We start from the raw sequence: 15,654 nt of genomic DNA on the forward strand, positions 1-15,654 counted from the left end.
TTATGTTATGTAGTACGTATACATATGGAGTAAAGTTCTCACACAATACGATAAAGTATACTACAACGAAATCACTAACGAATTTACGTTAATAAACGAAATCGTTAGAACGAACCAATACTGCGGGCGTACGATACAGATGATGCCGTGCAGTGGCCAAAGAAGCACGCCGCTACGTAGTAGATGCATGATGGGAGGGATTCTGACCAATAGGAGAGAATGATCTCATGGCGGTGACTAGCATCAGGAACCAATGGGAGAGCGGGAGGATGGTGGTGAGTCTACTTAGTTGATGGCGCGCGAACTTCAAAATTGCTATCTGTGGTCCTGGCGAATCTCGGACTTTACAGCAACAACCTTTCATATCTTGAGCAATTTTCGTATGTAGAGCCGTAAAATTTTTTATTTGCTTTCGTATCTCGAGTTTTTCGTAAGTTGAGCCTTTTGTATCTCGAGGTACCACTATATCTGCACGTTGTCAGTCGATTGCATCTTCTAATTCAGAGAGGGAAAGGTGCCCACTCTATTGACGACCCAATCTGCCCTTTCCTCTAGAACCCTTCCCAGACTTGTAGGGAGGGATTGAAAAGGACATTGTTGCTTCTTTGCCTTGGTTTGTGAAGGAAATTGAGGGATCCTCACAGATGTCGAACTCTTAGAAGACTTGACAGGCAAAGATCTCACCTGTCGTTGAGGGGGAGGAGGAGGAGGGTGTTGTGAATGAGCCTCCGACTCAGATACCACCTGATGGACTAGCCTATCCTTAGTATCTGCACGTTTTCGGTTGATCACATCTTCTAATTCAGTCCTTGGAAACAGAAACTGCAAATCAAGATCCCCATTCCTTAGAGCCGACAAAGATTCAGGGACCACTGAACCCACCACCTTGGACAGTGCTGCGTCTCTCCTGGCCAGGAGCTGGTTGGCCCACAAGGTTGCACTAAGGTGGGCCAGGTATGAAATAGCTTTAGCACCAGACTGTAACAGTCTAGCGAATAAAGAACTCACTATATCTCCCTCAGTCCTTTCCGAAGCAATCTTGGCTATCGCAGTGGACCACAAATCCAGCCAGGAGGCAGTCTGGAAATCTCCATAGCTAAGGCCTCTTGTGACAAAAAAGATAGACCTTCTGACTTAACCTGCTCCATGGTTAGACCAGGCTTAAGACACAGATAATGTCCGGGTTAAGGTGACAGGACATCAAATGCACTACATTAGTGAATGTAGTGGAGTAGTATCTTTTATGCTGCACAAGAGGAGGAGGTAGAAACTTGGATGATCTGTTGGAATGCAGAGAGCCATCTCAGTCCGAAACCAAAGTGTTCACACGTTGCAAGACAGACTGAGCGTTACACAACAAGGGAAGCTCAAAAGAAGTCTTAGAATCTTGTCTGGCACCCAGCCAGGCCTCTATACCTGTTGGGGTGATAGAAGACTGAGCCTCTGCCCTACCCTCAAGATTGTTGAACTCACGAATGAGATCAACAACCTCTGAGAAGGAAGACATAAACTCTTGGGTCTCTCCCTCATCTTGCTCCGGTAAAGGTGACCGATGACGAGAAGAAGAAGGCTTGGCTGTATCCTCATCCTTCTGAAACATTATTGGTGAAGCTTCCCTAGAAAGCCTAGCATTCTGGTCATTATTGGTTGGAGTGTAGGGCCTAAAACCCAAAGATCCTGAGACAGAAAGTTCCAGAACATTGTTACGCAACGACACTTGTACATGGTCTTGGCTCGAACCGCATACAGGCTCGTGTGAGGAACCATTTATACGACCGCAGGAAGGATCACGCACACAGATGTCAGGCGAACCATGTACATGTTTACAGAAGGAATCCCGTACATGGACATGTGACGAGTCAAGTACACATCTGTGAGACGTCAACTGAGGATGGTTCTGAGACAAGGAACATCGCCGAAGAGAGCTACCTGAAAGAGATTGACTCCTGAGGTTAAAGTCTCTTCCAGGAGAACGAGAAACAAGTCTGCAGGCCAGGGAAACCTCACATTCCCGATCATCAACTGCAGTCTTATTGAGCAAAGAATCCTTATGCGCAGCTTGAGTCACCCTCGATCTCTTAATTGGAGCCTTATTGTCCTTAAACTGACGAACTGGTACAGGAACAGATGAAGAGGGGTTAGTACCTCTGATCTAATTAGCACACATGTGCAAGGATGAGTCACATCTGCATATGGAAGATGAAGAAACCCTCTCATCACTCAACACTCACTGTCACAAACACGTAAATGAGATGGAGAGACATGGCTGTGAAGAGAAGTCGACGATGCATTACCTGCATGTGCAAGAGATACTCGGCCGTATATCGAAGATGGGAATACCTTCCTTCCACGAGTCCCACCACCAACCTCATGAACACGAACGTGCGATGATGGAACACGACCGTGTGGGGCAGATGGCGAAGCACTCCTCTCACTCGCATGAACATAGATGTGCATGGGAGAGACATGGTCGTGTGAGGCAGAAGGAAATGCACTTCTTTTGCTCACAGAAGAAGGCCATAAAGTCCTTGAATCTCCAACGTCTAACATGATGGTGAGGCAGTGATGGAGAAGAAGTAGTAGGAGTGAAACTTCCCACCTCTCTATGTCTTTTATTAGCAGGAGGAAGGAAAGACACTCCGTTACGATACCTCTCAGAGTCGAGCCTCTTGATGACCGCTTGAATGAAAGCCTCAGATGGCTCAGTGAGAGAAGACAATGTCATACCAGGAAGGGATGACTTCATAATGACGGGAAGATGAGCAGCCACCACATCTAACGTCACAGGCTGAGAGGACGCTGGGAGTGATGTCAAGACATCTCCAAGGCCAGAGCTGGTCGATGGCTTCACTGGCAGTGATAAGGTGCTACCCAGAGAGCATCGACAAAGACAAGGGAACCCTGGAAGGTGGCAGCATATGAATGCCAATGTAGAGGAGTCTTGTGGTAGGCGGGGGGACTACAGGGGCTGGGGTGGGGGGGGAGTATGTACCTCCAAGAAATGTGACAACAGGCCATCCAAGGAAGGTGAACCCCGTAGACCAAGCGACGTCCAAACAGCTGCCATCCTGGATTACTCTGAACCTGAAACAACCGCCATCTTATATGACTCTGAACCTGAAACTAAGAAATTAGATTGCTTAGCTTCCTCGTGAGGTACTCCCGATGCTTCCATCATCTAGTCAGTGGAAAAAAGGAAGGTGACAGGGGTACACTTGAACTAGCCACAGGGAGAGTGATAGACGAATCATCCAGTTGAGGAGAAGAAAAACCTTCCGAAGAAGGAAAGTCGACACTCTGCGATGTTCCCGCCGCTGCTAAGTGGTTTTGGATGTCACCTTCCTTGTTTTTTGAAGGCATGAAGGAGCAGGGACACTTCCTTTCTTTTTTCATTTATCTCTAGTGAAAGACACACCAGCCGACGTTTTGGCAGGGCTGCAGGGGTCCCTTCCTCTAGATGGCTGCGTTGAACTCCACCTCCTTGGGGTCTTCCTGCTGCAGGCTGTTGGCAAACAGTGGGGAGGCGAGTTTCGCTGCGTGGGTGGTGTTGTGTAGCTTGTGTGCTCGTTCCACATGGCTCTCCATCTCCATGTCGTCGGTGTCTTCAATCTGGCCGTGTACTTGAGGGGCGAGTTGGTGGAGGAAGAGCTGCCTCAGGATGCTTACCTCCTTCCGGTGCCCCGGGGAGTCTCTCTCCGGCAGCAATACCAGGGCCTGTAGCTTGTGCCAGGCTCACCTCGGGTCTTCGGTGGTCATGGGGTTGACCACCAGATTGAAAATTTGGGTGGCTCTCTTGGGAAGCGGGAGGGAGAGGATCTGGATCAGCTGCATCTTGAGGTCATCGTAAAGGATCTCTCTGGATAGGGTGGACATCCATGGGGCGAGACAGTCGAATATGTCCTTCGGGAGAGCTGAGGTGACCAGGTCCAACTTGATGCCCTCTGTGGTGATCCCGTGGAGCCACAACTGGATATCTGCACACTGGAGCCAGTCTGCAACATTCTGCCGGAAGACGGGCGGCAGTTTGTTGGAGTGGGGCTCAGGTGGCATGTTGGTGGCTCACAAGGGCGTGGATTGGGCGCAGGTTGGGGCGTCGAGTTCTCCAAGTCCACCATCTCACTTTGCTGTGGTCAACAGATGTCGTTAATGGTGGGCCAAACCGTAAGACAAAACGCCAAAACACTCCTGTAGGGGACATGCTGTTTTGAGTCTGCTAATGGTGTTCCAGTCGACCACAGATAGGAGCTTTCAGAGACCTAAACTAAGGTGCCGTAATAAGTCCGCTAAAGGTCTCTTAAAGTGAGCGGCGGTAGTTAGCTCCTTAATGGCTGAGCTAAGACCGCTGATTCACCATCCTAAATCTTGGAGGACTGGACTGAGACAAGGAGAAATGCTTACCGATTTATTGGTCAGAAACGGACATATATAAGGAGGCTGTGTGGACGGAATTGTAGTGTCCATCACATGTACACATGAAAAGAAAGGAGCAGACCCCTGCTGTGATTGTGCTTTCTCGCACCTACAAATGTACATATAATTAAGTGTACAGGATGTGTAAATTTCTGATACATACATTGTGGTGGGATCACAAGCAAAGCAAATAAAGCAAGCAAGCTCCCTACAATTACTTTAATTGTACCGGCTGACAAATTTTCCCACAGCCACACTTTCCCTTTTACATTAATAATTATGTGCAGGACAAGTGGCTTACTGAAAACTACAGACAACTTCACACTCTCATACTCACCACCAATGACCGACTTCAGGGCTATAGCCTACGCTGTGCTGTCTGTTGGATATAGGCTAGGCTAGTCAGGACACAACAACCGCCAAGAATCACAACATAAAACAACCAACCGAGAACTATGGTCATACAACATCTTAACATGACAAATTACTGCACAGACGAACACCAACAGCTCGAAACAACACAACAAGCATACACAAGTCAATCCAGCATGCCATAACAAACAGCCAACTCTAACAATCCCCAATCCAGCCTATAGACACCAAAACACATAACCTCTTTCTTCGCCACAACAAAGACAGACACATGCACAACAACTTTACGATACCAAAATCAATCATATCACACAATATCAGTGACTCAAATGACAAAACCGCTGCCAAACCAACTGTTTTGTATGACACTGACTTCCTCATTTCTCATGACTCCCAACCAGGGTTGCCGGAAGTCCACACATCACCAAGAAACTAGCTCCGCACCAGGAGGTGTAGTGTTAATTGCCAAGCAATGTTATTTTGCTACACTAACTAGACGAAACAGTCACCCTGGTTATATTATATTAACTGTATCTTTGCCAGTATATGAGTTGGGTTTACTAATTGAACCTTTTTAGAGCTAGGTTTTCCCCTTTCCGAAATTCAGTTGCTTCATATCTTTTGAAACATTACGTAACTTTAATGCTAGTAAAATTTAGAAGCGAACAATGAGATACACGGACAGTGTTCAGTCTTGAAGCTGATTTATTACATTCGAATATATATATATATATATATATATATATATATATATAGATATATATATATATATATATATGATTACTGTTTTATAGTTATGATTGTTATATATGATTTGATGCGTAACTTAGGCTACAAAGTGAACACGGGCAAGTAAATTTATTCATAAAGTTTTCAGCAAAAAGTGAGAAGTTACAAAAAAAAAAAAAAACTGGAATATATTACTTTACTAAAAACGGTTGCTTTTCATTCATTTCTTTGCGTTCCCCGTAGAGTAAGTTGACAAGTTCCATAAATCCTTCGATATTCTTAAGTAGTTTATACTTTCTTTTCTTTTTTTAAGCCACATTTGTCACTTTAGGTAATATGCTGTATGTTAAATCAAAACGTTTGCTGAAGTAATAATGATTATAAAGAACCTAATATATAACATAGGTCTAGGCTTAAAATCAATGTTATACGCATTGTAAAGTGACAAAAACGATATGAAACATGTAGGTCTATATGCCACCTTTTATGATACGGATATTTTGAAATGAAATATTTCCCCAAGAGAATGGACAGCATATTATACATGATTTATGGTATACATGTGGCAATCCTAAGCCAAACGAATGCCCTATTTGGGGCTATGAGTTTCAAAAAATTGGAAAAGAGCACATCATAATTGGTCTTTGTTTTTTATCAATAAGCTACATTAATATAAAGAAAATCCACGATTATAATACACCACTTCATAGCATACTGATATCAAAACTTATTCGGTTATAATCAGTTGAATCACTTCAACTAATGCAATTGCCTAATACATATTTGCAGTTGTTTTCTAAATAAATAAACAAATAAATAAAAACTCATTAAACATGACCCAAGTTTACAGTAATGTAAGTCAGTCTTCACCCTAAGATTAATTCACAAATTAACCAAATTTTGCTAACACACACACACACACACACACACACACACACACACACACACACATATATATATATATATATATATATATATATATATTATATATATATATATTATATATATATATATATCTATATATATATATATATATATATATATATATATATATATATATATATGTATAATTACAAAGGCAAATTGAAGATTGCTAAACCTAAAGGATGAATGCATTGTAAGACATCTCGTTTGGGTTAAGTTATCTGCTGTTGTCAAAATCGGATCTTAATTGACAATCGTATGATCGAACCTATCTGATATTGGCGCGTGAACACTCGAGACTAGTGAAAATCGTTCATTTTTCAAAAATATTACTATTTTAAAAAAATATATAATTTCAATCATTTTTATTAATGGGAAAAAAGTTTTAAAAGCATAAATGACTCCCCCCTCGAATCTTCTCCGCACTCTTGGTCGTTTCTCCGCGCTTTGGCAACACTGCTCCCAACACTGTGACGGTAGTACTGCCACTGATAAGTCTGCAATTGTCACAACAGACATCATCTCATACCCTAACGCCCACCATCAAACTGCTCCTATTTATTCTTCCACCAATTTTGCTCTCTCTCTCTCTCTCTCTCTCTCTCTCTCTCTCTCTCTCTCTCTCTCTCTCTCTCTCTCTCCTTTCACGCAACCCTCGAAGTCGTTGTCAAATTTAAATTATCATTTCTGGGCTCAGCTCGTGTCGGCCTATGAAATATCCTTAAGTTCATTATTTCTAGGTAAAATTATCCTAAAATTACCAGAGAAAAAATAAAATCAAGAAAATGTCAGTAAAACTGACTCGCTCACTCTATAAAAGAAGTGTCGGTATGGAAATAGGGGCGAGTGGGATCACTACCACGAGTCATTTACCATTTAGGCCTTCCAACTTAAAATCCCCACCTGAGAGAGCTGATACTAAAGGGTGATGCGACCGCTACTACTACTACTACTGACGCCACGCGGAGAGCAGCGCCCCTAGCGGTCATCCTTAATTATTAGCTCGACAACGCTAGTTGCATCTTTTTTCACTCGTGTTGTTTTCGCTTGGATTTATCTTTCTCAATGATGGAACGTGCTGCAATCGCTTCGGCTAAGTTAAGTGCCTCATAAGTAATAATTTTTGGTATTCCAGTCTTCTAGGGACCAGTATTTTCCGTTTTTTAGGTCATATACGGTCTCCCGGTTGACTCGTGGCGGCCTTGTGCCGCCTCGTGTTGTTAAGATTTCCCGGTCTTCCATACTGGGACATCTTATGCTTATGGGCTCTATATTTATGTTCATCGTTTTATTACATCGTATTTAGAGTTAGGACACAGCCCATCCCTTTTACCTTTTATCTCTTAGTTTGGTATTTAGGGCTATACTGTGTTTTTCTGGCCCAGCATCCCAGCTCTTGCTCTTCATCGGCTACTGCTGGCTCCGAGTAGTCGACTGTTCTTCGGATCAGTTCGCCTCCTCCTGGGCTTCTGTCTCTTTTACTCAAGTGTCTCTTCTATCTTTTACGATGTATTTATTTATTATCAGTGTTATTTAGGGTGCTAGGCTAGCCTAGGTGCCTTGTGCCATGTGTTGGTACAGTCTGGTTCACGTGGCCCCTCTGTGGTTGTGTTGCTATCGCATCCTAGGCCACCTACGATCACGTGTCCCATTAGGCACCTTACCCTCCCCCTTCCCTCCCTATCGTGTGGTAGGGAGGGTGGATCTCCTTGGTTGTCATGACAACCACTGTAGCCTACCTCCCTCTCCCTCCCTATACCAGCTGGGGGCTAGGGCGACCACTTGTCTCGGGTACCGGGTTACTGGCGGGTAGTAGTAGGGACGGGGGGGTAGGCCACCCCCCTCTCTCTCTCGTCCGCGTGTTCACGCCGGGATTCCCCCCCCTTTTGTTTTCCCCATTCCCACCCTTCCCCCTAACCTTAACGGACGGAGCCCCCGCTGAAGCCGGGAGCCCCTTCGGTTATAGGTCCACCTGGCTCCGCCAGCGGGCAGGGTGGGAATTTACTAGTGGTCTATATTGCTTGCCTACTATATCCTGGTTTTCGCTACCGGAGGAGAGCTCGCTCCTTACCCGGGCACTCCTCTAGTAGACGGAAAGTGTTATACCTCATTCTATATGGATATACCCTTACTGATACGATGACTATTGGTTATTAGTTTTATGTACTATCTCCGTCGTTCTCCGTCGTGGTTTCATGGCCCCTCACCACTCCTGGTTGGAACCTTTTTCCTGTCTCCGGCGTAAGCCTCAGACCCCCACCAACCGCCTAGCTAACCACACGTATTACGGCGGAGCACTAGTTTAATCTAACTTACATGCTCCGGCATGCAGCGGAGTCTATGTTAGGCTGTAAGTGTGCACTCTGATACTCATGTATCTCTCCACTTACAGGCTACCAACTGCCAGGTTTCAAGTTGTAACGCTGTGTTGTATGACCCCTGCGCCCATGAAGAGTGTAGGACCCACGCCCCGTGTGCCACTACCCACAACGGGATGATTGTTTGGCACCCTGAGGCATGCACCATCTGCTATGACCTCGTGAGTCAGCTTTTGGGTAGGGTAAGTTAACTCCGGGACATTTTTCCTGTTATCAATGATTTACCCTTAGTTTTAAGCTCCTTTAAACCGTATCTCCGCCGCTAGAAGCTTCATATCGCCTTCTCTTACAGGCTGCCGCCGTGAAAGAAGTCGCCCTAGCAACCCTGAAAGCTTAGGTAGGTGGCTTTGGGAAGAACGCCGCCAAGGGCCAGCCTTACATTTTAGATAAGAAGCTGGCCATCCAGATCTTCCCCGGAGGCAAGGCGACGGGGTACGTGGACCCCATCTCGGCAGCCCCACTCATAGCTTCCATTCAGCAGGAGGTGCAGCAGGCGTTTGGGTCCATCTCGATGCAGGAGCCGGTCCCAGATGTAGCTAACCTGGACCTTAATCTTGAGCCTATGGCGGTAGGTGCGGAGGATTTGTTGGTTGAGGTAGGTGTTTCGGGCGCTCAAGGTCTACCCTTGAGCGCTCCTGGATCTTCTTCCCCTGTTCCTTCTTCTTCTTCTTTTCAAGGCTTCACGGGATCTGAGATCCCTTCTTGTTCACCCGCTCTCTCTCTACCCCCGAAGGTGAAGGGACAGAGAGAACAGAAGACCCTCCATAAGACGACTTCTAAGAAGTCGTCGTCTTCTTCGGCTAGGAAGTCTACGACATCCTACGCCGATGCGGTGAAGGCGAAACCTAGCTCTTCCCATTCAAAGAGCTCAAGAAGCAAGGCTTCTAAGGAGAAGGCCCGCGCTCCTGCCGAGCCAATGCCTTCTCCGGCATCTACCGGATCTACTCCGGTAACTCCTGTTGGGGTGGCGGGACCTAGCTCTTTTGATCCCACCACTTTCTCAGCAGGAGTGTTGCAACTAGTGGGAGAGATGGTTGGCTCTCTCGGTACTAGGTTTGAGCAAATGTTTGCTCAACTGTCCAGTACGATCAACCAATCTGGTCAATCGATACAAGACCTCTCTAACCGAGTTAGGGAGCATGATGACCGCTTCGCTGGCCTCACTCAGGCCCCTCAGGCGAACTCCCCTGTGGCAGGTACTGGTCTCCTACAGCTACCTCCTTATGAATCCCTACCAGCCTTCTCTATGGATAACCCCTGGAGGGTGGCGGCTTATGCCCCCTTCAAGGATGGCATGATTTCCATTCCGGAGTGTGGAACAAGAAGGATTGAGGACTTCGAGTTCTACCCTCCCGGACTGACTCAGCCTTTCATAGGGTATGCTAGGCTTACGGTAACTGCTCTCAATAGAGAGGATAAGATCTCTTGAGAGACTGTGCTGTATAGTAGGGATCACGCACAGAGGGAATGGGTTCACTGCCTGGAGGATTGGGATTGTACCAATACCAAACTCCAGGCATTCAAGAGCCCCTTCACTATCTTCGCTACGGAGGAGGAGGCTTCTCTTCCATTCGCTACTAAGATAGTAGAAGCGACTCTCCAAGCAGTCCTTAAAGACGAGCCCATGCCACAGTTGAGAGAGGCGGAATCAACATCTCCGCTCTTTCCGTCCTTCGGAGAATTGTGGGAGAACCTACCTGCCACTTTCTCAGTAGGTAAGCTGAAGCCAGACTGTGGGATGGATCAGTTTGGCGAGAAGCTCCCGAGGCTGCCTGATAGCCTTATTCAGGCAGAATTCGATGCCCGCACAAGATTTGGGAGATCTCTTAACTCCCTTATCATTACGGAGATGGCTGCTCTTTCCTATGCTACGGAACCGCTTTTTAAAATACTGGCTAAATCCCAGCTCCAGTCGGTTCAAGCTGATGCCTTTGACTTCTTCTCAGCCAGAAGGAACTGCCGAAAGCATGTTTTGCAGGAGGCAACTATTAGGCATGAGCCTAATAGACTTCTAGCTTCCAGCATGTGGGGTGCGGACCTCTTCCCAGAAGCCTCTGTGAATGAGGTGCATCACGAGGCTGCTAGGCTTAACCAGAGCCTTAGAGCCAGATGGGGCATCTCTTCCAAGAGGAAGCAAGAGAGCGCCCCTGCTGCTGGTAAGAAATTGAAGAAAACTGGTAGGAGATTCCAACCCTACCAAAAACAGCAGCAACAACAACATTTCGTCCAAGCTGTCCCAGTTACACAACAGGGACAGCCTTCGATTTCTTCTAAGCAGACACAGCCCATTCTCCTGTTGTCTCCTCAGAATCAACCCTCGACCTCATACACCGTCTCGCCAGCTTTCAACTCGATGTATGAAAGCCAAGCCTTCCCAACCTTCAACAGGTTTTCTAGGGGGAGCAGAGCGAGAGGTCACTTTCGCCAACGAGGCACGGGAAGAGCTGCAAGAGGCAAGCACTTCAGAGGAGGGCGCGGAGGTCAACCCGCTCAACAACAGTGAGGCTCCCCAGATAGGAGGGAGGCTGTTCCTCTTCCGTCACAGGTGGGGGTTCAGGAAATGGGCACAGAGCATTGTGTCCAAAGGATTGGGTTGGAGTTGGATCAAAGATCCTCCTCCAAACAAATCATTCTATCAGATACCATCAAAGGAGTTGACAGATTATGCGGAGGAACTCCTTCAGAAAGGAGCTATTGCGAGAGTCAGGCATCTAAAATTTCAAGGTCGCTTGTTCAGCATGCCAAAGAAAGGCTCAACAAAAAGAAGGGTAATCTTAGACTTGTCAAAGCTAAACTCTTTCATTCGTTGCGACAAGTTCAAAATGCTCACCATCTCGCAGGTACGGACCTTACTTCCCCGTGGGGCCGTCGCAACCTCTATCGATCTTACAGACGCATACTATCATATTCCTATAGCCAGACACTTCCGTCCATTCCTAGGCTTCAAACTAGGAAATCAGACGTTCTCATTCAAAGTGATGCCCATCGGTCTGAACGTAGCCCCCAGGGTATTCACGAAAATAGCAGAAGTGGTAGTTCAACAATTGAGAACACAAGGGATAATGGTAGTAGCGTACCTCGACGATTGGTTGATCTGGGCACCAACTGTCGAGGAATGCCTCAAAGCCACGAAGAAGGTAGTACAATTTCTGGAACATCTGGGGTTCCAGATAAACAAAACGAAATCCAGACTCACTCCGGAGTCTCGTTTTCAGTGGCTAGGAATCCAATGGGATTTATCCTCCCACAATCTGTCAATTCCAGTGGTCAAGAGGAGAGAAATAGCCAAGTCTGTGAGGCAATTTCTCAAAAGCAAACAAGCTTCAAGGAGAAACCAGGAAAGAATCCTAGGTTCCCTTCAGTTTGCCTCAGTGACAGACATCCTCCTGAAAGCAAGACTGAAAGATATAAATCGAGTTTGGCGATCAAGAGCAAACGCCAAATCTCGGGTCAAGTTGTCAGTAATTCCACAGATCCTTCGCAATCAGCTCCGTCCATGGACAAAAGTGAAGAATCTTGCCAAATTAGTACCCCTTCAATATCCCCTTCCGGTGTTAACCATTCACACGGATGCCTCCCTGTCCGGTTGGGGGGGATATTCTCAATTCAAGCAAGTTCAGGGGACTTGGTCCGTTCAATTCCGCCAGCTCCACATAAACGTTCTGGAGGCAATGGCAGTATTTCTTACTCTAAAGAGACTCCCTCCCCCAAAGAAGTCTCATCTAAGACTAGTTTTGGACAGTGCAGTGGTAGTACATTGCATCAACAGAGGAGGGTCCAAATCCAAACACGTGAATCATGTCATGATAGCCATCTTTGCTCTAGCAGACAAGCACAAATGGCATCTATCTGCCACTCATTTGGCAGGGGTAAGAAATGTGATAGCGGACGCACTATCCCGGTCAGTCCCTCTGGAGTCAGAATGGTCCCTAGACGGCAGGTCATTCGAGTGGATATGCCAGAGAGTCCCAGGTCTCCAAGTAGATCTCTTCGCCTCACAAGCGAACCACAAGCTCCCTTGCTATGTGGCCCCCAACCTCGACCCTCTGGCTTATGCCACAGACACCCTGTCGTTGGACTGGAATCAATGGAAGAAAATCTACATTTTTCCTCCAGTGAATCTTCTTTTGAAAGTTCTGAGCAAGCTGAGGACTTTCAAGGGACTGGTAGCTCTGATCGCTCCAGATTGGCCAAAAAGCAACTGGTATCCTCTGCTTCTGGAATTGGGTCTCCGACCTCAACGGATTCCCAATCCCAAGCTGTCGCAATCAGTACAAATGAGGACTGTGTTCGCTTCCTCAGGAATTCTTCAGAACCTAACTTTATGGACTTCATGAAGTTTGCGGCTAAAAAAGATGCTAACATTGATCCACAAAACATCCTCTTTCTGGAATCAGATAAAAGAGAGTCAACTATTAGACAATATGACTCAGCTGTTAAAAAGTTAGCATCCTTCAGCTGTTAAAAAGTTAGCATCCTTCAGCTGTTAAAAAGTTAGCATCCTTCCTGAAAGAATCAAACACTACAACCATGACAGTTAACTTAGCTATATCCTTTTTCAGATCCTTATTTGAAAAAGGTTTAGCAGCTAGCACAATTACTACTAATAAATCGGCTTTGAAGAAAATCTTTCAGTTGGGTTTTCAAATAGACTTAATGGAATCTTACTTTACATCTATTCCCAAAGCCTGTGCTAGACTTAGACCTTCTCAAAGGCCTACTTCAGTTTCATGGTTCTTAAATGATGTCCTCAAACTAGCCTCAGATACTGACAACTCGTCTTGCATATTCATAATGCTACTTAGGAAGACGTTATTTTTGTTAAGCCTGGCTTCAGGAGCCAGAATTTCAGAACTGTCGGCTCTATCCAGAGATGCGGGTCATGTAGAATTTCTCCCCTCAGGAGAAGTTCTACTTTCCCCGGATCGCAGTTTTTTAGCTAAAAACGAGGATCCTCTTGCAAGGTGGGCCCCTTGGAAAGTTATCCCACTTCCGCAAGATCCTTCTCTTTGCCCAGTATCAACTTTAAGAGCCTTTCTATCTCGTACATCCTCTAGATCCTCAGGTCCTCTCTTTACGAGAGAAAAAGGTGGCACTTTATCAGTGAAAGGAATCAGACAACAGATCCTTTACTTCATTAAACAAGCCAACCCTGAATCATTTCCTAAAGCACATGATATCAGAGGAGTAGCCACCTCAATTAATTATTTCCAACATATGAATTTTGAGGATCTTAAAAAGTGTACTGGATGGAAATCACCGACAGTCTTTAAACGTCATTACCTGAAGTCCTTGGAATCTTTAAAATTTTCAGCAGTAGCAGCGGGAAACATTGTTTCTCCTGATACTGCACAGTAGTTGTAGTATAGATCCAGGTCTCCTTTCTACCTACCTCGTCCAACATGCCTCTTCGTGATACTCTAGCCTTAGCCGCTAGGATCGTATTGGTGGAATGCCCCTTATTTTTATGCTAGGGGCATCCACATTGTATACATATAAGTGCTTCAGTGTTTCTACCCTTATTTTTATGCTAGAGTAGAACACAATGAGTTTGTATATTTTGTAAATAATACTTAAATTAGTGAATCATTATATATTGTTCTAATTACCATTACACTATTATGTACCACCATTTCTAGTATAAGCTAATTTTAAGTACTTTATGTTAATATAGTATGGTTATCCTACCATTATTTAGTATAAGCTAGTTTTAAGTACTTTTTGTTAGTATACTGTAATGAGTCTTGATTCACTTATATTATATCAGTCTTTTTACTATTTGGTTTCATTTGCCCTTTTATTCCATCTTGTCTGTTTCTCTGGTACTATTTCATAGGCCGACACGAGCTGAGCCCAGAAAAGGGATTTTGACGTAGGAAAAATCTATTTCTGGGTGATTGGCTCGTGTCGCCCTATGAAACCCACCCTGTTTCTTTTTACCCACCCTGCAGGACAAGATGTTCATATATTAAGGATGACCGCTAGGGGCGCTGCTCTCCGCGTGGCGTCAGTAGTAGTAGTAGTAGCAGTCGCATCACCCTTTAGTATCAGCTCTCTCAGGTGGGGATTTTATGTTGGAAGGCCTAAATGGTAAATGACTCGTGGTAGTGATCCCACTCGCCCCTATTTCCATACCGACACTTCTTTTATAGAGTGAGCGAGTCAGTTTTACTGACATTTTCTTGATTTTATTTTTTCTCTGGTAATTTTAGGATAATTTTACCTAGAAATAATGAACTTAAGGATATTTCATAGGGCGACACGAGCCAATCACCCAGAAATAGATTTTTCCTACGTCAAAATCCCTTTATCACTCCTCCATAATATTGGCGGAAAGGCTGCAAACCGCCCTACATTTTGGTATATTTAAAAATGAGGTGAATACATTGGGAGGACGGACATTTTGGTGGAAACGTCGTCCATACAAGCCCATGAGACGACAAACTTATTATCAACTGAAATATCCCCTTCAGTTAACATATATGGAAATATGTTATATCCGAGGTAGAGCGAAATGGACATTTAAAGCTTAATGCTCGTATATTTTCACGGTGATGTGATAAAATTGATTCATAATATGGTTACTTGTGGCAAGTGCACTTCATGTTTAACATGGTAGAGGTTAATCTCTGCAGAAAAGGTAGCTATATAAAAACCTCATTGATCTCTAGACAGTATAATATTTAGGTCTCAAGGCAACCATGCATCAAGCTCGAGTAAGAAAAAAGGTAGTTTGAATCATGATCAACAAAACTACCATGTTGGCATTACTCAGGCTCAACATGGTAAGATGTTTCATAGCTTGTGTCATTTTACTGTGATAATTTATACCTGGGCAGAG

Source organism: Macrobrachium nipponense, chromosome 4 (assembly GCF_015104395.2).
Source record: "Macrobrachium nipponense isolate FS-2020 chromosome 4, ASM1510439v2, whole genome shotgun sequence".
NCBI lineage: Eukaryota > Metazoa > Arthropoda > Malacostraca > Decapoda > Palaemonidae > Macrobrachium > Macrobrachium nipponense.